This window comes from Dermochelys coriacea, chromosome 2 (assembly GCF_009764565.3).
Source record: "Dermochelys coriacea isolate rDerCor1 chromosome 2, rDerCor1.pri.v4, whole genome shotgun sequence".
Lineage (NCBI taxonomy): Eukaryota > Metazoa > Chordata > Testudines > Dermochelyidae > Dermochelys > Dermochelys coriacea.
The window spans coordinates 247,679,555-247,704,694 of record NC_050069.1 but is presented as its reverse complement, the minus strand read 5'-3'; positions in this window follow the sequence as shown (position 1 = coordinate 247,704,694).

Here is a 25,140-nt window from a genome sequence, read left to right as displayed (position 1 = left end):
GGAACTTTCATCTATTGTATAAATAATAAACTGCAAGACAGTGCATGGACATGGAATATTTAAAGAATAGCATTACATCTCAGAAGTCTGATAGCAGAATGAAATTAAATGAAATTATCACACAATTGCAACTGCTGCTGCACGTCCTTCATGAGGCTTTCTGTTTCCATTTCATGTTAATATGATGTTTTCAGACTAATTGATATTTAGTTGATTATTTCTAAATCTGTTAAATTATTTCTGGTGATTTCCATGATGTTTTATAATCAGCTGAATATTTGCAGCAGCTTTCATAAGCTTTTATTCCTATACAGTACACTTCTAAGTTAATTTTTTAGAGGAAATGTGATGCAGAATTGGATCCAAATGGATTAATCTGTATGTGTATGACTCTGCCATCCTTACTCATGTTAAGTAGTACCCAGCTTCTTGAGTAGTCCAACTGATTTTAATGCAATTATTTGTGAAGGAAAGTGCTACTCACTTAAAGTCAGAATGGCAGAATCAGTTGCCATGAAGTGAGATTTCCTTTTTATATATTCATATCTTTTAAGGCCAGAAGAGACCATTCTGATCATATAGTCCTATGGTTGCCAAATTTTTAGTAATACTGCAGCTCTTTTATTTTAAAACTTTGTAGTTCACCATGACCAAATACCATTTTTTTTTAACTGATTCAGAACACTAGGTTCAGGATGGACACTGAAGTTCAGATGGTTTTGTGACTTTAACTATATAATCTAATCTGATCTGATTTAATCCAGGTTTTTAAAAATATAATTTGAAATTATGGATTTTTTAAAAAAGTTTTGGTGCATTCAGACCTAGCCTAAGATTTTAGTGAGAAGAATGGCCAGTTTTGAACTGCATAGTTGCATAATGTTTGCCTGAGTCTCTGAACATCACCTGAATTCACTGTGAAACAAAGCTGAATGTGGTCAAAGCCCATCTCTTTACATAGCATTGTAAAACAATGTATGAAATCATTTCCCAAGTTTAAATCATTTCTGTGCTTAGTTTTCACAGAAATCCATTGCTGAAAGCTCAGACTCACAGAGATAAATGGAAGCTGCACTTTCATAGAGTTATCACTGAGTCCTACATACTCACCTTTAACAGAAATCCAGAATTTTTGGTTTGTTAGACTTTAAAATTTAGTTTTCAGCATGTGATCACTTAACAATTCAAAGAGATTTTCTTCAGATGAGGTCCTTATGTTGGAATGGTGTCACCTGTTACCTAGAACACATTTAGAACCTCTCAGTAACTGGAGATTCATAAATCATAGGGTTTAAAGGGACTGCCAGGGTCTCCTAGTCTAACCCCCTGTCAAGATGTAAGATCTGTTGTGTCTTCTTCCATTCTAGTAAAATATTCAGCAAAATGGGAATACTCTCCAGACAAATGAATTAATATTTGGTCTTTAATATCACTTTTATTCTGTACTTTTAAAAAAATCTAATGACACTGGAAACATGTCAGTTATTCCCTTTTCAATGTGGCATCTCTAGAAACGAAGTTTCTGCATGAATCCCCCAATTTTCTCTTTCATATCTAGTATATTTGTATTCATGCCTTAAAGAGTTAGGTTCATTGCATTAAAAATGCCAACTACGTCCACCAGGTAAGATAACATAGTTAAGAAGTCCACTTTACACATGTAATCTGCAAGGTCTGTTTTCAGGAAAATTCTGATTTCTTCTTCTTTTTCAAGGTTAACCAATGCAATTCCGAGATGAGTTATAACACTTATCCATGTGAACACCACTTAACTTCACAATGAAATAGAACCTGAGTATAGTCAGAGCCCATCTCTTCGCATAGCATGCTAAAACAATGTGTGTTATATAATTAACAACTTTAATAATGTTGAGGCCTCGTGAATTTCAGGTTTCAACTTTTTGATGCTAAAGTTTGGTGATGAATCCTGCATTGTGCCCGATTTGCTGCTGGTGCCACTTTCTTTACTTGTTCGTTCCAGTCATGGCTACTGCTCCATCAGTGCACAGCCCTGCACATGTAGCCCAGTTAAGATCTTCATTCACTCTGAGTTTGCCGGGGATCTTCAATATTTCCTCACTGTTGTTCAGGTTGGGATTTCCTTGCAAAATAAAAGTTCTTCTATGACCATACCTGCTTTAACAAATCTCACAATATACAAAAGTTGAGCTATGTCTGTGGGTTCATCAAGCTGTAGTGCAAAATACTGACTCTTCTTAACTTGTTCTATCAGCTGGTTCTAGACGTTTTCTGCAAGGTCCTCGGTGCATAGATAGATAGTATTATTTGACATAGGAATGGTTTTCAGGGACAAGGTTGTTTGTTCTTCAATCATAACTCTACGCCAGTCTATTACTACTGAAAGAGAAGAGTCTCTCCAATGGGTGTGCTTGTTCGAATTTTTCAATTCTCATGACCACAACATAAGATGCTACTAAGGATTTTTAAGGAACAAGACCAGGGGTTCCCAAACTTGTTCCGCTGCTTGTGCAGGGAAAGCTCCTGGCGAGCTGAGCCAGTTTGTTTACCTGCCGTGTCCACAGGTTTAGCCGATCATGGCTCCCAGTGTCCGCGGTTCACCGCTCCAGGCCAATGGGAGCTCCTGGAAGTGGCGGCCAGTACTTCCTTTGGCCTGTGCCGCTTCCAGCAGCTGCCATTGGTCTGGAGCAGCAAACCATGGCCACTGGGAGCCACAATTGGCCGAAACTGCGGACATGGCAGGTAAACAAACTGGCCTGGCCCACCAGGGGCTTTCCCTGCACAAACGGCGGAACAAGATTGGGAAACACTGGTTTAGACAGTTTAAGGAACAGTTGCTTCTTTTTGCTGCTTTAATTCTTCTTGTTTCTGAAGGGAAAAATAACCGCTCTTGCTTATGAACTCCAGGTGTTTAGTTTCTAAATGTCTTTGTAGTTTCCCTGGCCTCCATACTTTCATTTACTAAGACTTGAAAACAAATGACACATTGTGGTTGTGGACTTTCTGCAGTAATACTGAGACATGAAAATCCAAACATAATGCAACTCTCATTGTATTGTCTACTTTTCTTCCTTTTCGGTTTAACTTTATTAAAATCATTGTCTTCAGCTGAATGTGTGCTACATGTAGGCTCAGTACTTGGCAAAAATCATTACCTTAAAGAGAAGACTCACCTTTCTCTCGATCAACCTCCTTCCTCTATTGGCTAGTGCTGCTGCTGCTGTCACTGGGATCCTTTCTTTGCTCTTCGCTTCGGCAGGGGGCTTTCAGCTAAAGGCTTCTGGTTGAATGCTTCCTCTTGCAGGAAGTCTCTCTTCTGAAGGCCTGCAGGAATGGGGGGGGGGGGTGGGAGGCGAAAGGCACCACAGAGAGACTCCCAGGCCCGGCAGCAGCAGGACAAGGTGCAGATGAATAGATAAGACACAGATGATATTTAAGCCTAGTTTAACAGTGTCTTAATTAGGAAAAAAACAAAACAAGAAGGGCCATATTGATATTTTTTTTTCCAAATCACTCATAGTTCCTCCATGAATCCTTCATAGCTCCCAAAGGAAGCCATGGCTCGCAGTTTGGGGAAACACTGAATTCTAATCTGACCTTCTACATGGCACAGACCAGAGAATTTCACCTAGCCATTCCTGTATTATAACCTAATAACTTGTGATTTGATCTAAAGATAAATGGCATCTCACTTGTTAGAATTAACATACAACAAAGGAAAAATAACCCCTCCTTTGAAAACCCTACTCCCAGTAGCCACTAACCAGTATGCGCTGAGGGGTAAAAATTGCAATGGAGTTGTTAGCATGGAAAACTAGGAGGGCTTGCACTAATATCAAGACGAATGAATGAGTTTGGATAAAATGGAAACTGAACTTCAGACTAACTTGAACACAAACTGAACTGAATTAAATATTTCTGGAAGTTCAAAAATGTTAAATTACCATTTTAAAACTTTTATTTTAGTGCCTTTATATTTTCAGATGTGGGCTGAGATTAATCGAAGCCCAATTTTCACAATTAGGCTTTCAATCTCTCTAATTGTAGGCATAACTCCAATGACACAACAGCAGTTTATACCATGGTTGAATTTGGTTTGTGGCATTTCCAGAAAGAGAAATTCCCAACCAGAAACAGAAGTAACTGTAACTCTTGCAAAATTTCCATCCCAAATCTCCAGACTCAAAAGGTTCTGATAGTTTGGACAAGTCTCCATACTTATATGTGCTTAGTGAATGAGAACCTCTGAAACTTTCCTTAGTTCACCCATCGCTTATATATGTGAACATCTTCTAACTTAGAAACTCACACAGAACTTTTGTTTCCATTCAATAAAATAATAAACTCCATAAATGGAGCAAAGTGTTCATAATATCATAATGATATGAATCCATTTCAGGGATCAGAAATGCCACATAAGTGAAACCTCTAGAATTTCCATCAATGAAAATTTCTTGCATGACAATTGTGAGTTAAAGTACTGCACCAGTACTTAATGTAGTGAACTTCTGCTTGTGTCTTATACTTTCTGCCCTTCCAGAGCAGCAGTTTGATGTATAATGCTACACAGGAAAAGACTCAAGAGGTGTCACACCATAGGCAGTGACTTACTGCAATGCATATATACATGCATAATGCACAGAAAATGAAATAAGGGCCAAATCTACCCCTGACTTAGCACCCCATTTAAAGGCATTAGAGAGAGGTTGTAAATCAGGGTAGGACTTGGCCTTAAGAGTGCAGCAGTAAAATTGGATGGACATTATAAAAAGTATGTCAACTTGTGTCATTAATTTAAAGGAAACATATGAACTTTCTTTTAATCAGTGGGTGCCAGCTGAACTTGCAGTCCAGCAGTCACTCTAAGTCTGAAGTTAGTCAAATTGATACTGGCTGTCTGATAAATTTCTAACACTAAATAAAGCTTGAAGTGAAGTGGGGGGGAGGGATATAAATTGCATTCACACATTAATGCATTAATTTAAAAATGCAATTTAGATGCAAATTGATGCTAATTCAGCCCAGCACTGTTACTGTTGTGTTCCACTGTTTTTGCAAACGGTGTAACCTTTGTAGTGATAAGATATCAGGGAATATAGTGTATTTGAAATTGGGGAGCAATTCAGTCTATAATGTCATGTATATGGCACTTCTCATATTATTATAGCTACTTCTTAATTAGAGCTGGGTGAATATAGCAAAGAAAGTGAATTGTGATTATTCTTCAAAACGGTATTCACACCCTTTTTTATTCATTAAGGCTATGTCTACACTTGGAGATGGGGATGTGATTCCTAGCTCGCATAGATATACTCATGCTAGTGCTCATCAAGCTAGCATGCTAAAAATAGTAATGTACCTAGGGTAGCACATGCAGTGGTGAGTGGTGGCATGGGTTAGCCACCCCAAGTACAAACCTGCCCACATCCTGTAGACACATACTTGGGACAACTTGCCCATGCCACAGATTGCTGCTGCCCATGTTACCATGGCTACACTACTATTTTTAGAATGCCAGCTTGATGAGAGCTAGCACAAATATGTCTAGGAATCCCCAACTCCAAATGAAGACATAGCCTTAGTGTGAAAATTACCCCTATGCATCACAAGTCCTATTTTGAGGGCTTAAAGGGAACTTAAGTGGTGCATAGGTCTTTGGCTGGCCCTCTGCACACATTTGAATTTCACCTTTATTCTCATGTTTCAGGTGAGTAAGTTTTTTATTTATATGGTGAGACTAATAAATAGCAAATACTACACTGAGTTCCCAAACCTGCTATAGAATAAAGTTTTCTTGTATAAACTATTTCTCAAACCGTTGTGATTGATAAACCCGTAAAATTACATCACAATCTGTTCATGGATTAAAAAAAAAATAAATTCATCTGATAAATTGTACCCAGTGAACAATGTGGCCAGCTTTATTGTTAATGTAACAGGTTAAATAGAAAGACAAAAGGAGCAGTATTTTATTAAGCGGTCTGAGTGCGGAGTTGGCTCGTGTGTTAATAGCATCTCTATAAAAATGCTCAGTCAAATTCTGGGCTTTGTACAAATGTTCCGCTTAGTTTCACCCCACAACACTATGTGCACGGTGTAACTGAAAGCAGAATTTTGCCCTTTTTGGTGAAGCATTATAAAGAATTTGAAGAAATGTAAGGCCCGATTTTTTCCATTGCTTGGACCTTGTGTAGTCATCGATACCTCAGCAAACTATGTGAGGATCTTATCAACTCAACTTCTGTGACTGGGTCAGTTGAGATAGAGAGAGATAAAGCTGCATGTTGGCAGTATATTGTAATCTATGTCTTCCCATAAAGGGCCTGATTCAAAGCCCATTGAAGTCAATTGACTCCTAATGGTTCCCATGGCTTTGGATCAGGCACTAACCTCCCTAAATATGGAGCAAGAGGCGTGACAAGGTAGATTTCTGATGAACCCCATGTGGGAATCCCTAAGAGAGCTGATAAACACTACATCTTTACAGGGGATGCCTGGCCTGCAAGGGGTATTAACTCGAATTCTATTAAATTCCTGAAGAAAAAGGATGGGGGAGGAATCATTCCCACTCTCCAGGTCTGTGGCACTTAGAGGTGACATGGACTATGACCTTACTTTCTCCAATAACTCAGTATGCCTTCTGGTGATTCATTGCCCATAGCGGAAAGTTGTGGTCTCTGCAACTTCTTTCCATGACATGGCGATGTTGTATATCCAAAATTCCAAAAAATACCATTGCCTTATTGAATAACTGCATGACTAAAATAATTTAGGGCATATTGCAGAGCTTATCCTCCACTTTTCTCTTTTTACCCTCTCAAGTATTTGTGGGAGATGATATGGTAGGAGAATTTTTCAAAGGGACAGGGGAGTTGCAGTTTTAAATTGTCTAGTTTACTGGAAGTGTTTTTCCTTAAACTGTGTTGCTGCGCCATATTTTTAAGTTACCTCAAGGGCACCTAAATGATATGGATGAAAGGAATTAGGAGAGCTTCTATCTAATTAGGGCCTGCGGACATAGCAGCAGCACTATGAGGTCTGAGGAATGGAAGAGAGATGATAGACTTAAATGAATTAGAATGGACATATACAGTAGTGCCAAAATTGTCACATGTGCCTCCATTTAGGCACAGAAATCTGTATTTAAGTAGCTGTGTAAAAGTTGCCTCATTTCTATCAACCTGTAAGAGCTTAGCACCTCTAAATATTGACCACATTTATTTAGGTGTCAAAATAAGGATTTAGGCCACCAAATGTGAACATTTTGTAGCTTGTCTTCACCCACCAAAAGAAGCAGAACTTGAAGCAACTTCACAAGTGGTACCCAGGCTTAAAAACAACTTGACCACAAGTCAAAATGACCTGAGGACTCCAAATACTGTTTGAGATTGCATGTTCACAACAATGGGAGATTTCAAATAAGGTAATAGAGGTACTGATTATTGGCATTGAGAGAGGGGTTTTTGAGCAAGGTTTTAACAACTGATTCTTTAAAAGATGACTGCAGATCAGTTATATAGGCCCACCCTTGTTTAACAAAACCAGCACAGTTATGTTGTGCCTGCTAGCTCTCTTGAGTGCAGATTGTTGCATTTAATTGATTCCTGCTACTTTCCTTCTTTAACAGTTGTTGGAGCATTCCTAGTGGTTTAGCAGAGTCATCTTTTGTGAAAGTTAGTAGGAAATGTTTTCTGAAATTCAGATAAAATTCAGGTTTCAGAGTAGCAGCCGTGTTAATCTGTATTCGCAAAAAAGAAAAGGAGTACTTGTGGCACCTTAGAGACTAACAAATTTATTAGAGCATAAGCTTTCGTGAGCTACAGCTCACTGCATCCGATGAAGTGAGCTGTAGCTCACGAAAGCTTATGCTCTAATAAATTTGTTAGTCTCTAAGGTGCCACAAGTACTCCTTTTCTTTTTTCAGATAAAATTGTGCCTTGCTTCATCTGTGCCTACCAGTTTAGTGATATACACTTAAAGAACTCGAGATAATGTGTCACACAGCAGTAGTGAATTGGATCTCTGTGTCATAGCTCCCACAGAGAGGAGCTCCACAGTAGTCATTAGCAGTACAGAAAACATCAAAGATAACAACTGAGACCTGAACCACTTGCTGAAAAAGGGAATCAAAGCCCAATGGCTCTACCACTGCTGGCTATTTCAACACAAAGCACGCAGTTTTAAAAAACAGTCAGTAAGCATTAATATAGTATGATAAGTGGCAGTGAACCATCTGGGTATTAAAAACACTTCCTGCCTTATGAGTAGGACTGTGGGTTTCTTGTGAATATAGGAGATTTTCATTTTCATAAAAGGTCATGATTTTTGTCACCTGCAGTTATGCTGTTACTAGTGGCTATTTTGGACACCGTGAGGGCAATGCAAACACATCTAAAATTGCTCAGTCCATTCCAAGGAGATGTGAATTGGGACCACAACCTCAGAGCCCAGTGAAGTCAGCTAGTGTGGAACTATACCACATCTCCTGTCCTCTATCCCATATGCAGATAATCTTTCTTTCATGATCATGCCTGAAAGGTGAGCACATCCTACTGCATCTGTGTTTCTAACAGCATCCTAACAACTGTGAATAGGCCTTTAAGAGAGAGTTGCATCTGGTAAATTGGCATGCTTCAGTGAAGCCAACAGAGCTGCACCAATTTAGGGAATCTGTTCCTTTGCTGCATCCCAATTCCTCCACTGCTACCTCTGGGTCTTTATGAGGATATATGATTAAAACTGTAGCAGAAGGCAGGTAGGAGGGCTGGGGAAGGGTCTCTCTGCAGTGAAGGAGAGAGAGATAGGTTTTAGCATAATTCCATTTACCTTATTATAATTAAGGTCCTTGTTCAGTGTTAGAAACAAGTGACTCTTTTTGTGTTTTTTTTTTTTAAACTCTTGTTATGTAACATTTTTGCCATGCCAATTTTTAAATCGTTTTAACTTCCCAAGCATCAGTTTGAGTATGATCATGTAGCTAATAATATTCCATGTTCCACACTGGAAAATTATCCTTATTCACTCGGCCTATTGCTAATATATAACTCTTTTTGCTGATTTAAGGCTTATGTACACAAATATTTAATTAGTGGCAAGCTGGGGTGTGAATCTCACCCACACTAGCCTACTGAGGCCTAACTTTTCATGTGCTCCTTGCTGCTGTGCATTAATAATCTCTTAATGCGCTTTGATCTAGTTCTGTTTCAAAGCTGACCAGATCAAGCCACTCTAACAAATGTCAGCAGGGTGCACATGAACAGTTAGACCAGCGCAGGTTAGCACGCGGTAGATTCACACTCCAGCTTCCTGAGGGCTAATTGTTCATGTAGACAAACCCTTAGTTACAAAGGCTTGCACTTAGCAGAAAGAGGCAAGTGCTGTATTAGAGAGTAGGTGGACAGTAAGAATAGAAAGATAGAATTTGAAGATGGTATAAATGTAAAGAAGTATCCTTAGAGTAGAGAGTCAATTGTCTAGAATAGGCCTGATGAGACATCAGCACCCTCAGGAATAATTGACAACAGCAAAGGACTCTTTGCACTCCAGCGAGAGCTGTGATACACAGCTGTTCAAGCTATTTTTCTCTTTATTTGTACTATGGTAGCATCTAGAGACACAACAAACATCAGGGTCCTATTGTGTTAGGTGCTGTAAAACTGATATTATAGTATGAAAGTCCTTGCCTGAAGAGTTTACACTTCAGATAGAGACAGGAAGTATTATCCCCATTGGAAACTGAGGCATAGAGGGATTACGTGATTTGGAAGGGTTGCACAATAATTCTGTGGTTAAACCAGGAATTGAGTCCAGAACTCTTAAATCCCAGTCAAGTACCTTCATCACAAGACTGTATGTCCCCTGACACCCATGTGCTTTGGTGGAGTTTTAAAAAATAAATAAATTTAAAATCACTACATACAAAGAATTCTTTTAGAGGTAACTTTTTATGAACCTGATATTTTTTAGCAAAATTTAAAGTAAAATATTAAAATGGTACAATGAATGATCCCCAAAATATATTTTTCTCCTCCCTGAAAGCCAAAGCTAATAGCAGATAATAAGAATACAATGTGTGTCTTATTGTTAGCTGTCTCAGTACAAGCCATTCCATTTGGCCTCCAATCATTTATTTAATCAGTTTTGAGAAAATTGCACATAGCTGGTTCCATTGAAACATGTTATACTGGCTTGTTAATTATGTCACATATAACAAAATAGGCCAAATTTCTGAAAGAGATAACGGGTAGATAATTTTTCCCTCTGGATTTTATTGAATAAATGGAATGCCTAATAATTACTTGTGTATATAAAGGGGTTATGGCCCCCCCCCCTTGGGCCATACTCTCATCTCAGTTGCTCACTGGTGTAAAAGAGATCCGAGTATGTCCCTTCTCTCTTTTGCCCTGTATTTTATTATTTTCAGAGAGCCTGATTCTGCCATTCTTATAAGAATACAATTCCATGATTTGTCCTACGAAGGCTAGAAGTCAGCCAGACCATGGGTGCAAAGAATTCAGTAAACAGTGAGTCTGCAAACCAGTTACCTCTGTGTGCCTATCTTAATTGGCCAAAGGTTCATCCAGTTATCACTTAGATATTAGTCATGCTGTCAGTGTGGGCCTGATTCTTCCATACTTAGTCACAAGAGGACTAGAAATGGTAGGGAATTTTTTGATGAAAGTTTTTTTTTCATCAGAAAATACTATTTTGTCAAATCTGAAACTTTTTGCAGGAATATACAGTTTTGATGAATAGCTCATCAGGAAAGGTGTCTCAGGTCCAGGATGGAATTTCTGATTTAAAAAAAAAAAAAAGAGAGACAGACAGACATAGACACACTGACCAGGGACTTGAAGATGGGTTTCACACATCCTGGCTGACTGCCTTAACCACAAGGCTATTGGCTTTTCTGGGGGGCTCCCATTCTCGTTCTTTGCAAAGAATTTTGAAAGGTCAGAGTTTCATTTTGTGCTGTGAATTGGATCATTTTTGAAATCTCAAAGTTTCACAAGACTGAAAAACTGTTTCCCACCTAGCTCTAAATGGGACTGATCTAAAACCCATTGAGGTCAATGGAAAGGCTCCCATTGACTACAGTGGGCTTTGGTTTGGGCCCAGTATTGTTGTCTTTATAAATGGTCTTACACTTCTAAAATTTATTTTTCTTTATCTTAAAATAACTGAACGCTGTTCTGTTGCCACGTTGCACCTTTGCTGCTGAGAAAGATAATGACATTTTGCATCATGTACTGACCACAGTCCATATGAATAACTCTTGTTGACATCAGTGAGAGTTGCATACACACATCTGGACTGCTCAGGCTGCTCTGCTACCCAGCTGAGTGGAACAGTTCAAGTGAAATTAACAAAATGTGAAGTGCTATCAAGTTTGTTAATTTCACTCTGCATCTTCTGCTCCACCCGCACCAACCCCGCTGCTTGCTCTGCCCATTAGCTTGGATGCAGGGAAAGTACACAGAGAAATTAAAGTCTGTTAGTTTCACTTGAAACTGCACCACTAATATGGGGAGAGAGATATGGTAAGACAGCAGGGGCCTGAGAGAAGCAGGGTTGTGAATGTAAATAAGAGGGGACAAGGGATTAGGAAGGAGGAGGAACAAACAAGTCTGGAAAGAGAGTAAAGTAGGGAATGAGCTGGGGGGCAAAGAAATCGGCTACAGTATTAAGTGCTGAGGGAATCAGCCAGAGAACAGGAGAGTAATCAAGGGTGGGAAAAGAGACAGAGGAGAAAGAAATAAGATAGAAACAAGCTGAAAAGGGCAAGAGCTAAAAGATAGAGCTACTGCAATAATACTAATTTATTTTAAAGGAGAGGACCAAAAAGAGAGGGAAAATACACAATTAAAAGGAAGAGACAAAATAAATGTCTGTGATGAATGCTTTCGGGAAGAGGTAGTACATAATGTAAAAGCCAGTGTGCATGGGGGAAAAAGGGAATGGATGGGTGGGAGGGAAAGAGTAATGAATGGTCAGATGGCTTAAATTAAAAAAAGAACAAACACAGCATAAGACTAGTTTTATTTAAATAGTGTATTATCAATTTACATGATCTTTGACACTGGGTGAAATATGTAACTAATTTAAAAGAAAATATATAAATAACATTAAATAAATAGTAAATGACAAAAATACTGCTGTAACATTTATTAAAAAATAAGATTAAAGGATAAATAAGGAAAGTTAAGATTGTGGGCAGAACCTGAGCAAGATGCCTTTCTTTCCATTCAACCCCTGTGGGGGGTACTTAGAAAGAAGCAAACAATAAAGGCTTAGGAGTTTTTAATTTGTGTGTGTGTGCCTGTTAGTCTGGCATTTATTGGCATTTCTGGAGGAATCTATTTCTTGTTTTGTTTTTCATTGTGCCTGGAATAGACTTGAAGCAATTTTTAATTTTAAAGCTAGGTTCTTCTGTCCTCCAATACTTACTAAGAGTTAAAAGATGCACTTTGAAGTGGCCAAGATAACAAACCATGAAAAATAAGAGTAAATATTCTGCATCAGGATTTATTACACAATTACACAGCTTGAGGCATTAGGAAAAACATTGTGAATAGCAGCGATTGTGCATGCTGGTGAGCAGATCTCAAAAAGCCTACCTATTTGATATACCCTGTGTTTGTACAGCATAATACATGAACTACAGAGTTGATGAGTTCTGAACATTATAGGTATGTGCTAAACTAGGGCCACCTCGGTTCCCATTAGCTAGAAAATACCTTTACAAGGGTGGGGGAATGGAAGAGATCTTGTTTGTTGCTAGTAGTCCCTAAGGAAGGGGAGTGGGGGAACTCTCCATAACTGTAGCTTGGAGAATGGCACCATTCTCTCAGGCTTGCCTGCACTAGGGAAAAGGCATGTTCTTATCACAAGTTAACTAACTCAAGATACAATCCTAATGAAGACAAAACTCTCCCATAGTTTTTAACTCAGCTTGGTACCTCATGTGAAAACTACAAATTGCCTTGTCTCTATTAGGGTTTCACCTTGTATTAACTGACTATAGTAATTAAGAACAAACCTGTTTTTCCTAGTGAAGATGAGGCCTTAGGGACTTCCAACTTTTTTCCTGCATTGGTCATGACAGAATATTAGTGTGCACTGTATAATGTCATGCCCAGGACATTGGGGGTCACCTTAAATTAAAACACGATATTCCATAGGTGAGTCACATAACTATGAGCTTTGTTAATCATGTCTTCCTTGCATATCTATCCACATAGCACAAACAATAAACTCCCTAAGGATGGCCTGAACATATACTGCATTGTGTGTAACAACATCTGGGATGGATTTGCTAGGGTCACTTCCTTCACTGGTTGGACTCAGGATACCACACTTCACAGAGGGGAAAAAAAGGGGGGGAAATAAACAAACATAGGAAGGGAGATGTCACCTGTGTAGTAGATTTGCTTTTCAGTGTCTCACTTCCAGGTACTTGTTGGTAGATACAAAAATACAAAGGCATAAACCAATCATAGCCATACTGACAACTGCCAGTGCCCCAAAACAATTACTACTTCTCTCTGCGTATGGCAATGCTACAATGGAAATGTGTGCATGCTTGTGACAGGTCAGAGAGGCTGAGGCTGGTCACTCCCACAGCAGAATATGCCTTACATTGATTCTAACGAAACACTATCAACATTTATGCAGTGGTTTTTAACAACTTGGAATTTTTAGCATTCACCTGGATTGAATAAATGTCACCTAATTCAATCAAAAATACAGTATGTGCTTAAAAATACATGCAAAGTTGCAAAAGCTGTGAAACCATTTTATGGGAGTGGGAAAGGAAGGGGTGAGCACTTTTGGGTGCATTGGTTTTTACTTTGGCCCCCAGAAAAGATCTGAAGAACTACTCTACACGGGAGCAAAAATATATGTCCAAGAATTATACTCTTGTGAGAAAATAAATTTAAAAATCATTTAATATTCCCCATCTTGGTCCTTTCCCCAAATCATGTATGAGAAAACTTAGTTGTGAGTGTCGCTGTTCAAGTGTTCTTCTTGACTGCTCTTTTCTTTGAAAGTGTTTTCTCTTTCCTCAGAATGACAACCAAGCCTGACTTGAAGAAGAGCTCTGTGGAGTTCGAAAGCTTGTCTCTTTAACCAACAAAAGCTGTCCCATAAGAGATACCTCAGCCACCTTGTTTCTCTCATATTGTTGGACTGACATGGCTAGAACTACACTGTCTACTAGCTCTCCACCATGTGGCTGTCTAATGGAGACATTGTGGCTTTTCTCCCTGAGATCATCTGTCATTTTCTCCCTAGCAGGATCTGGCCTCATATTCTGAAAATAAATTGCACCAAGCATTTTGACTCACATTGATTTTAATCTCAGCCTCAATGGATTAGATTAAAATGAAACAGATTTGTGTATCAGAAGGGGATAATGGTTCTCTCTTCTCCTTTTAAAAGGATTGGTTACTGTGCCCTTATAAACTAGTAGTCATTTTAACCCATTAGGCTCCCCACCTTGAATGAGAACACAGCTTGTTTTCAAATATCTTCCTTCTCCCCCTGCAAACAAGGTAATTAATAAAAATGAGGCATGTTCCCACCTGAGCTGTGGGATGAGTGTGACGTGTAATCCCTGGAGAGCTTTCAAGTCACCTGTGACACATCTTCACACCGTCTTTCTCCAGTCTGAGATGGTAAGGATTAGTGTGAAACTGAAACATCAAATTAACATATCTTTCTCAACAGTGGGAGAGCTAATATGTGTATTCTCTAGAACAGTGGCTCTCAACCTTTCCAGACTACTGTAACCCTTTCAGGAGTCTGATTTGTCTTGCATACCCCCTAAATTTCACCTCACTTAAAAACTACTTGTTTACAAAATCAGACATAAAAATACAAAACTGACATTGCACACTATTACTGAAAAATTGCTTATGTTCTCATGTTTACCATAGAATTATAAAATAAGTCAACTGGAATATAAATATTGTACTTACATTTCAGCATATAGTATATAGAGTAGTATAGACAAGTCATTGTCTGTATGACATTTTAGTTTGTACTGATTGTATTTGTGCTTTTTATGTAGCCTGTTGTAAAACTAGGCAAATATCTAGATGAGTTTTTGTACCCCCCGAAGACATCTGCGTACCCTTAGGGATACATACCCCTGGTTGAGAACCACTGTTCTAGCATAAAGATCCTGATAATCACAAAGGGCTAGCCAAGTGTTTCTTAATTGACACCAGTTCCTGAAAACTCCCTGACACAGTTTAGGAAGGCAGCAAGTTGGTCCCTGGTATTAAAAAGGTTGATAAATGCAGGGCTAGACCATGCCTGTAAGTACAGCCCAGAGTAAAGAGCAGCACAGAGTCTAAGCTCCCCTTATCAGGGCTGGCTCCAGCTTTTATGCCATCCCAAGAAGCAAAGGGGAAAAAAAAGAGAAAAACCCCGATTGAGCTGCCGCCGAAGTGCCGCGGAAGAGGAAGAGAGGGAGTGAAGGACCCGCCACCGAATTGCTGCTGAAGACCAGGACATGCTGCCCTTTCTATTGGCTGCCCCAGGCACCTGCTTCCTTCGCTGGTGCCTGGAGCCGGCCCTGCCCTCTATACATACCCACTGAGAGCAGAGCTACCCTCTATTCTAGCCTTTTATATCTTTACCTTTCTCCTGCTTCACAGTTTGGTGCAAAGGGTAAGGGGGATGTGAGCCTGCCTCCTTCCTACCCCTTGCCTATGGAGTGTCCCTGCCCTTCCCTGAACTCAAACACTGCAATTCTACATAGCCCTTGCAAAGGTTTTGCAAGGCATAGAAAGCTCCTTGTTCTCTCTCATGCAAGGGCGAGGCAGCATCTGAGCCCATTCCTGCTCCCATGTAAGTCAATGGCAAACTCCCATTTGTTTCAGCAGGAGCAGGCCTTGTAACATTTTGTTACAAGTACAAGTGTGTGGCCTCTGTTTATTGTACTCGTATCATGTATAGCTCTTTTCTGGAGTGGATGTGCAACTTAATTCTGCTGTAATGTGGTGGCATTTTGGATCTGACTTCTAAAGTTTGTTGTATACAGTCAATAGTCTGAAGTGATCTTGATATATCCTGATGGACATTTTCATTTAAGAGGAAGTGAGACAGACTGACAGACTATCTCATTTAGTAAAGGGAAAGGACGGAGATTTAATGAGTAACTCACACTTGAGTTCTGATAAAATTCATCCCTATGCAGTGAGGCCACATGAGGCCTAAACCATGTAAGTCCTGTGTAAGCTCAGTTTTGTTTTGGTCTTTCCACATGAGGGTGAATTTTACCTTTTCATGCACATATAATTTAGTGTAGTCTAGCTTCATTCTTACTATTTTATCATCATGCATAGTTTTGCTTTGCTTTAGATTTTTTTGAAACCTATTACCTCCCTATTTTTTTTTAAGGTAGTCAATTCTGATTTTCTTATTCCTCACAAATGGAAATTCTAATTAATATAAAATAGGATTTATCTTGCTGCTGACTCAAATGATGCAGTCTTCTGAAGTTTGAAATATCAAGTCTACCTGTATTATGTGTTGCAATCAGTTTTATGTGTCATTTTTGCAGATAAACAAAAATCAATTTGCATTATCTGATGTTCAGACCTATGCTCATTGCTTGAACTTAGTAAACGTAAATGAATGTTACACAGCTGGAAGACAATCCAGTTATAATAAAATAATTATGAACAACAATGCACAAATATGTTTTTATTCTTTGAGTTAAATGAAATGGAAAAGCTACAGACTGTGGGAAAAAGAAAAGGAGTACTTGTGGCACCTTAGAGACTAACAAATTTATTAGAGCATAAGCTTTCGTGAGCTACAGCTCACTTCATCAGAGGGAACATGCTATTCTATGATGGATGGATAGATAGATTATGTAAAGGTATTGGAAGTTTGTCTCTCAATTCAAAATGTTTTCATTTAGCCAGCAAAGGCAAGAGTCGGAATGCTATGAGAAGTCTATATAATTAAAACAACATCCTAAATGATAGTGTATATATAAAGAGTGCCATATATTGTTCATTAACCTGAAGGTTCAATAAAGTTGTTCTGCATGGCAAATGGCTTTTTGTTAGCAGCTGTTAACACCTATCAGGTCTCCTGACCCCATCTACAGAAGGATGGCAGAGCTCAATATCCAAATCTATGCTGTTATTGTAAAGTCAAACTTTTCAGAAATACAACGGGCATGACATTTTCCAAGGTAAAATGGGGCTTCTATATTTTCCCTGTTGAGAACATATATTTTATCAAGAATGCATTATACACTGTCGTCTGTTTTTTCCTCAGGAGATTCTGCAGATGACAGTTTCAAGACTGAAGACAGAATTCAGTTCCTTGGCTTGTCTACATCTTAGCTCCTGATGTTCTGCAGAAGATTGCTTGCACTCTGCGTCTCACCAATCTGTGTCTCACTAACTCATTACACTCTTAAAATGTAGTCGAATACTTAGAGACCTAGAAGAAAGCAGTCCTGGACTTTTATTTTCTACTCTGCCAAGGACTCCTGGAATGTTCTTATACAAGTCAGTAAAACTCCCTGTGCTTGAGTTTTTCTATCTGTACAGTGCAGTGTTAGTAGGCTTTTATAACTAAGGCTATGATTTTGTCACACAGGTAGCACAAGTCATGGAATCTGTGACTTCCAGAGACCTCTGTGACTTCATGCCATGATGACTGAGAGCTGCAGGCTCCCACCGCCACCCATGGCAATTGGGACCCCTGAGCTCTGAGCCACAATTGTGGGTGGGGGTACCTTGCAGCTCCGGCTGCCGTATGCAGTGGGGATACCCCCCCAGCTCCCAGCCGCCATGGGCAGATCTGACCTGTGGGTGGCAGAGGACCCAGGAGCTCCGAGCCCCCATGAGTGATGGGGGCTGTTGGAGTTCCCAGCTGGAGCTCCCAGCTAGAGCCCCACAGCTGTCCAGTGGCTCCCCATTTTGTCATGCATATTTTTAGTAAAAATCAGGGACAGGTCATGGGATTCTGTGAATTTTTCTTTATTGCCGATGACCTGTACATAACTTTTACTAAAAATATCCATGACTAAATCTTAGCCTTATCTATAACTAATGCAAGTTAATTTGGGCTGTAAAGTTTTGTATAAATGATATTTATTATTACTACAGCTGGAAAAAGTACAGAGAAGGGCAACAAAAATGATTAAGGGTATGTGTAACATTATCCAGGGTACAATCTGTTGAACAGCTGTGTCCTTTCAGTTCTCCAACCTGGGGTGCCTTTTACACTACTTCACTTGAGAGCAACCATTCCTGGTCTACCCACACAGAGGCCCAGCATGTAAATTACTCCCAGCTGTGCTGTATGAGCACTACAGTCAGCCATCCTTGAATTACACTTCAGAGCAACACCAGTTAACTCCCACTCCCAGACTTTCCCCCAGAAATGTGAATCTTGTACTGCCCAGCCCTCTCCTGGACAATACAAGTTAATTTAAAGTCCATCGTTTTATTAATAGAAAATGATATGCACAAATCCTGTTGTCTCAAATTGAGTTTCCCAAACACTACAATCCCGACACACACTGATTTAGATAACACAATAAAAGAAGTTTATTAATTACAGAAAGATAGATTTTAAGTGGTTACAAGCATTGAGGCATAAAAGTCAGAATTGGTTGCCAGGAAATAAGTGGTAAAAAGCAGCTAATACCTAACTTAACAAGTTAGAGTGAATTCAAAGCAAAACTGAATTCTCTCACCACATGTTCTAGTAGTCTCACTACCTGAATCTTTCAGTCAGGATCTCTCCCCAGTCCAATGATACTTCCTTTGTCCCTCAAGTGTTGTCGATGCCATGAGTAGAGATGAATGGAGACATGATTTGAGGAGTCAGTTCCCAATTCTTTAGTTCTCTTTTTCTTTTAAAATCACCTCCAGCTGAGGTTCAGGAGACAGAAGGTCGGCGGGGGGGGGGGAGGGGGGATGGAAACCTCCAGCTATTTATATGCCAAAATGTAGATTTCTATCTCACACACTTTTTTTTTTTCTGAAGAATGGCCACTTAACCAGGTGATAGTCCATTTGATTTTGTTGACCCCTGGCTGAGGCGTCAATTTGCCTCTAGTCTTTGAGGAACTGGTTTGTGCCCATTTTTCTAAATTTGGAACATGTCTCTGTAATGTTATACAGTAGAATCTTATAACTTTACATACAATGTCACCACACATATTTTTATCAGGACAATAATGATCAACAAATTATGAGTTTTCAAATGATACCTTACAAGATATACTTTGTACAAAATTTATCATAATCTTAGATGAACATAAAGGTACAGACTGTCACAATGAGGTAATATCTTTTATGGGACCAACTTCAATTGGTGAGAGAGACAAGCTTTTGAGCTTACACAGAGCTCTCCTCCAGGTCTGGGAAAATGCTCATGACACTGAGTTAGTTTCCCAGACTTGAAGAAGAGCACTGTGAAAGCTTGAAAGCTTCTTTCACCAACAGAACTTGGTCCAATAAAAGATATTACCTCACCCAGCTTGTCTCCTCAGTGTAGATACATATTTACACAATTTGAGAACTGACCTCTTGTCTTTACTGTCACCCTCTGGTTCTTGTGCAGCCAGGATGGCACATCTTTAAAATAGTTTCCCCACCTCTGAAACCTCTTTCCTCCTATGCTTTGTCTGGTTTGTATATATAGATTGTAAGTTAATTGAGTCAGGGACTGTCTCTTACTGTATCTAAGTATAGTGCCTAGCGTGACAGGGAACTAGACAAAGCTGCTCTTTTATGGTCTCTAGGAGTTATTGTGAGACTAGTTATACAATAATTAATAATAACTGTCTCAATAAATTATTGCTTTGAATTGGTCCATCTGCACATTTGTCTTTTACAGACATTAAAAATGTTGTTGGCTGTTCTTCAGTAAGTTACTTTGTCCATTTCTAATATTTCCCAGACTTGCATGCACTGTTTATGCCAGGAGAGGGACTGGTATATCCCCCTGAAGAGAACACAAAGGATATCACAGCAAGTGAATGAGGATCTAATATTTTTTTCTTTTGTCCCTGTAGTATCTTCTCTTACTAAGTGGGAATCCTAGAGGTGATGAAATAGTTATCTATTATAATTGCATGTCATAATTTTGGAGCTGGATCTTATATCCAGTTCCAGAAATGTACAAAACATGGACATGACCACCAATTATGATCCAGGGCAAGTGATCGTTTTTGGCAGTATGAACAATAAAATGTCCATTTATAATCTATATGGCAAAGTACATCTGGGTGTTGTCCTAAATAATATTTTATACAGATTTTCAGTGAGCTCGGAATGCAATTGGACTGCATTACACAAAATGTGAAGCTAGTCTTTTTCCTCAAGATTAATCTAAAGGTCATGGGACCATTTTCCCCATGTATTTGAATTTAAGTTTTCCTTCTAATCACTCTAAAGCACTGACTCTCTTCCAGCAATTTTATTTCCCTTATTCTAAAAAGCATATCCTCTAATTCAGTGGGTTCTCACAAAAGATGTGGTTTGAATTGACGGGATGTTGCAAAGCGGCTTAGTTCAAAATATAGACTAGAGAGAAACCTTTTAAGTCAAATGTAGTAATGAGTGTTTCAAATAAAATTAACGTTCCCCTTTGGAATAATTGGATGAGATTTAATAGGCCCTCACCTTTTGCTTTGCCAGTGTGACAGTTCATTTAGACGGAAGGGGACAATCTAAATATTTAATGCTGAATTACAGAATAAATCATTTAGAATGACATTATTTCATTTTCCTTCATGAATTCAATTATGTTCAAACTATGTTTTTATAGTAAATCTCCGGTTATGCATATAGTTTTTACAACATAAATGAAGTATCATCTTGTTAAATTGAACGTGTGTGTGGTTGGACATTTCAGCTGGTCTGGGAATCGTTGGGATTAGATTCCCTCACTGTCCTGTGACCTCCCTGTGTGTACCCCTGATCCATTCCAGTTGTACTTCAATGCTTTTCCATACTGCTCCCCTAAACTTTCCTGCTGTTTTTTGGGAAGTTCTTTGCCTGATCTCCTGGCCTTGAAATCTATAAATCTATGTATTAGCCTATCTGGTGGGAAATGCTAAGACCTCATTTACATTTTGAACACTTATAAAATGTAAGACTATTTTGATCCAGGCTCATCTGTAATAAAATAAAATAAAATAAAATAATTAATAATAAATTCACTGTACCATGTCATTACTATGAGATGCTAAAAACACTGTAGTTTAAACTTAACAATAGTTTGAAGATTACAAAATGAGTATGGAATTTGCCCCTCCCCTTATATTATCTCCTAATTTGAATCAAAATTGGCATTTGAAAAGCACTGGGTGTTTCCTCACTATAGAAATCAATAGCTCCAAAGTACTATTTTACAGTATTCTTATTCTTGTAAATAAACCCAATAGTTTCAGTTAAAAAGCTCTTCCCATAACACAATTACATTTGCTGTTATGGCTTGAGACCCACTGAATGGAAAATGGATGTTTGTATTCTGTATGCATTGACACAGTTAACTTCAATAGTGCACAATCTCTTGAAAGACAAGTGGCTTTCAAACCCTGCTGTGAATCCCGCAGTGACATATCTCAGAAAATTGTTTACTGTTAGTGGGTTCCAAAACACAGAGATTTTCATGGGGACTGACAGATGTTATCATTTTTGGTCACTGCTAAAATACGTGGACCAACACATCTCCGTAATTAGAGTTGGGACATGCTCCCTTAGAAAATGAGATTAATGCCCACCCCATTGAGGGGTGTATGTGTGTGTGTGTGTGTGTGTAAGAGGTACAACTTGATGCAGCCATTTTTTCTCTTGTACACTATGCTGTCTGTGGCATTGGTGTTTGCAGAACTTACAAATACGGAAATCTTAATTTAGTATATTTAATTTTTTACAAAAAGAACTAATATCAATACTTCTTGTGTTCAGCTCCCCCTTCCTGCTCTTACAGTGCCTGAGCCAAAGTCTTTTGAAATCAGTGACTTCAATGTGCTTTGGATCAGGTCCATATTGCTTTATGGTATGCTACTTGGAATGTGAGGTTAGAAAACCCTGTTGGGCCAGTTTCTTAAAAGGACCTTTACCCAGACTTTTTTGCAAGCAAATGTAATTTTCATCCCTTAAAATGAAACCACATTTGTTGTCCCTGCAGTTCATGGCTGGTAGAGCTCCTGAAATACCTGATTTGGGCACACAGTCGAGTCCTTAACCATTTCTGTCATCAGATTTGTGCCCACATCTAATTGTGGCTGCAAAATTAGGCATGCATGATTTTGGCAGCTGTAAACTGAGCCAGCAAAACAGGATGTTATCCTTTAACAATCTGGTCCTTTGCAGCATGTGATTTAGCTACTTCCAAAGGAGTTGTAGCAGGAGGATAATACAGTGTTTGTTGCATCCTTGTATAGTATTTGTCACTATAAAACAAAAAGTGGGCCATAGAGTCACAGTGCCAGATCCTGACCCCTGATGTATATATTTTCTCTAGTGTGGCAGCAAACCACTCCATTTTATAATTCCTCCAGCATACAGGAATCCCCTTGGTAGCACACAGCCAGCAGAGAGTGTATGTATCTAGCGTAGGAGAGAGGATCTATTCCTATGCTGATCCTGTAGAGGAAAAGGCACTAGACCAAGGACAATCTGATTTTGAACCAGTCCCATTGAGTTGGGGCCTCAGAGGCTACTCCAGCCCCTTCTTGACTTCAGTGAGTTTGCAGCAAATAGCAAAGCAGAATTTGGTCTACTACGTATGTTTCTCTGCACCACACAATATTCTGCAGAGTGCAGATAGTTCAAGAAGTGTAGCTGTTTCCAAAGTTACGCTGGAAAGAATCCCATTTATTTCAAATTGAGGATGGATGTCTGTTTTACAAAGATACAAAAGCAATACCTGTTTGTAATACATATCATTGTCATTCACTGTTTGCAAGGCCATTGCAAATGATGATATGAGAAGAGAAAGATAGCCGTAAAAGCAGTGTTTTATTTGTGTTTGTCCAAGAAACAATACAGGGAGTTTGCATGTAAGTCTTCCTAATTCACAATTTTTAATTCATGGTATTTAATTCATGGTACAAAACTTGTTGCCTTTTTATGCACTCTTCTCCACTACCTCAAATATATTAGTTTTGATTTAATAGATATTTTCATGTAGAAAATATAGGAAAATGGGAATTTTTGCTTAAAAAATAGGCTGGTTTGTATTCTAATACAGGTCTGTCTTTTCTCAAGAATTAGACCATTTTAACTAGAGATGAGTAACTTTCATTTAATTACTGAACAATAACGCGACAATAGTAAATAAGGAACAGAGCTTCAGCTGGTGTAAATCCATTGTTTTCTATGCCAGTTTACATCAACTGAGAACCTGTCCCTATAACAGGGATGGCCAAACTTATTGAACTGTCGAGTCACAAATGACAATCTTCTGAAGTTCGAGAGCTGGGGCATACCTGCCGGAGCTCAGGACATCATCCCTGCGGGGTCAGGGCATCTCGGGGCTTCATTGGGAGCAGGGCTGAAGCCCCAAGCCCCGTTAGGCACCTCCCATGGGGTTAAAGCCCTGAACACTCCTCCACGTTGGGCAGAAACCCCTAGTCCCACCACCACACCTCAGAGCAGAAGCCCAGAGCTCCCCCAAACAGTCTGGTAGGTGAAGAATTGGGGGTGGGGGGAAGGGGCTCTGCATGCAGCTTACGAGCCACAGTTTGGCCACCTCTGCCCTATAACATAAAAATCATCTTTTCATTTATTTTTTGTTTTCTGACTGTTTGTAAGAAAACAAAACAAAAAACACAAGTGGAAAAAAATTCCTTTGATTAATATAATCGGCTTTTTATAAAATAGCATTTCTGTGCATGGTACTGACAGAAGAAACACTAATCTATGGGTAAACTTGCTTGAAAAAGGTTGTCTGTCAGGTCAAATGAGTTCATGTGGAGAATGTGCTTAGTCTTTTCATTTGCACAGGAAAAGGAACTGAAAGCAAAGTACAGTTTTACCAGATGAATCAGGCATGTTGGGGAGGTTGCTGCTGATGTCCCACCAGTATCTCCATTTCTGCATAAACCATATTTTAAACCACTTTAGAGAGCAATGAGCTGCATCTGGCACCCTCAGGTCAGTCCATAAACTATTTTAGAAGAGTAGAAGTCAGTTCATCATTACTTTGTCTATATATATATATATATATATATATATATATATATATGAATCAGTTAAGCTGAGGCATAATAGTGTTTCTTGAAAAAACTCACCATCACTATAATAGAGCCAAATGCCATTTATAGACCTGCTTTATTTAGTTAAGTTTTACTATGTTATTTAATTCCGCATATAGCATTAAATACTCAACCCCACCATCTTCCCCAGCATACAGGAAAATTCACCTTCCATGACAGTAAACACCAATATAATTATGATTTTTGTCTCTTGTTGCAGTTAATAGAAACATTTTAACTGTTAGAAAAGTCATGTTTTCCAAGAACCCAATCACCTGTGCTGGATTGGGCTAAGGTACAGAAAATTCCCATGAGGTTTTCTTTGTGCCGCTTTCTCCTGAATCATTTTGTTGAGGTTTCGTGGTTTGCCGTGCTAGGGAATAATCTCTAGGGCTGACCTCCAAACTGGGTGAATCCTGGGGGATCAGCAGAAGGTCTTCATGAGGAACCCTTGTGCTGCTGAGACAGATCCATGTCCCCAGCAGCCCCATCCCTAGCTACTTGGGTTTATCTATGCAGTGAAAGGTGTGGGGACCTTCCTTAAAAGGAGGAATCCCCACTAGAGCAACTCCAGCCTTCCTATTTCTGCCCCAGACCACCCACTCTCCAATTTCCCCCACTTACAGATCCCCAGTCTCATGGAACACCCTCCACATAGTCTGGGGGCAGAGGGTTCACTACAATGGACATGGCTGGTCCCACTTGCCACACAGGAGTCCTTGAATTGAGAGTTCCCTATATATGCGAATCACAGAAGCATAATGGGACCTTTTGGTTTTTAAGCATCTTGCTATTTTCTGTCATAATGAAAGGCTTAACATGGATCTAATTTGTCAGAGCTGGAAAGTAATGAATTTTGTCTTTCTGTCTTTTTACAAATTGCCTGTAAGCAGTTTAAGATTTTGTGT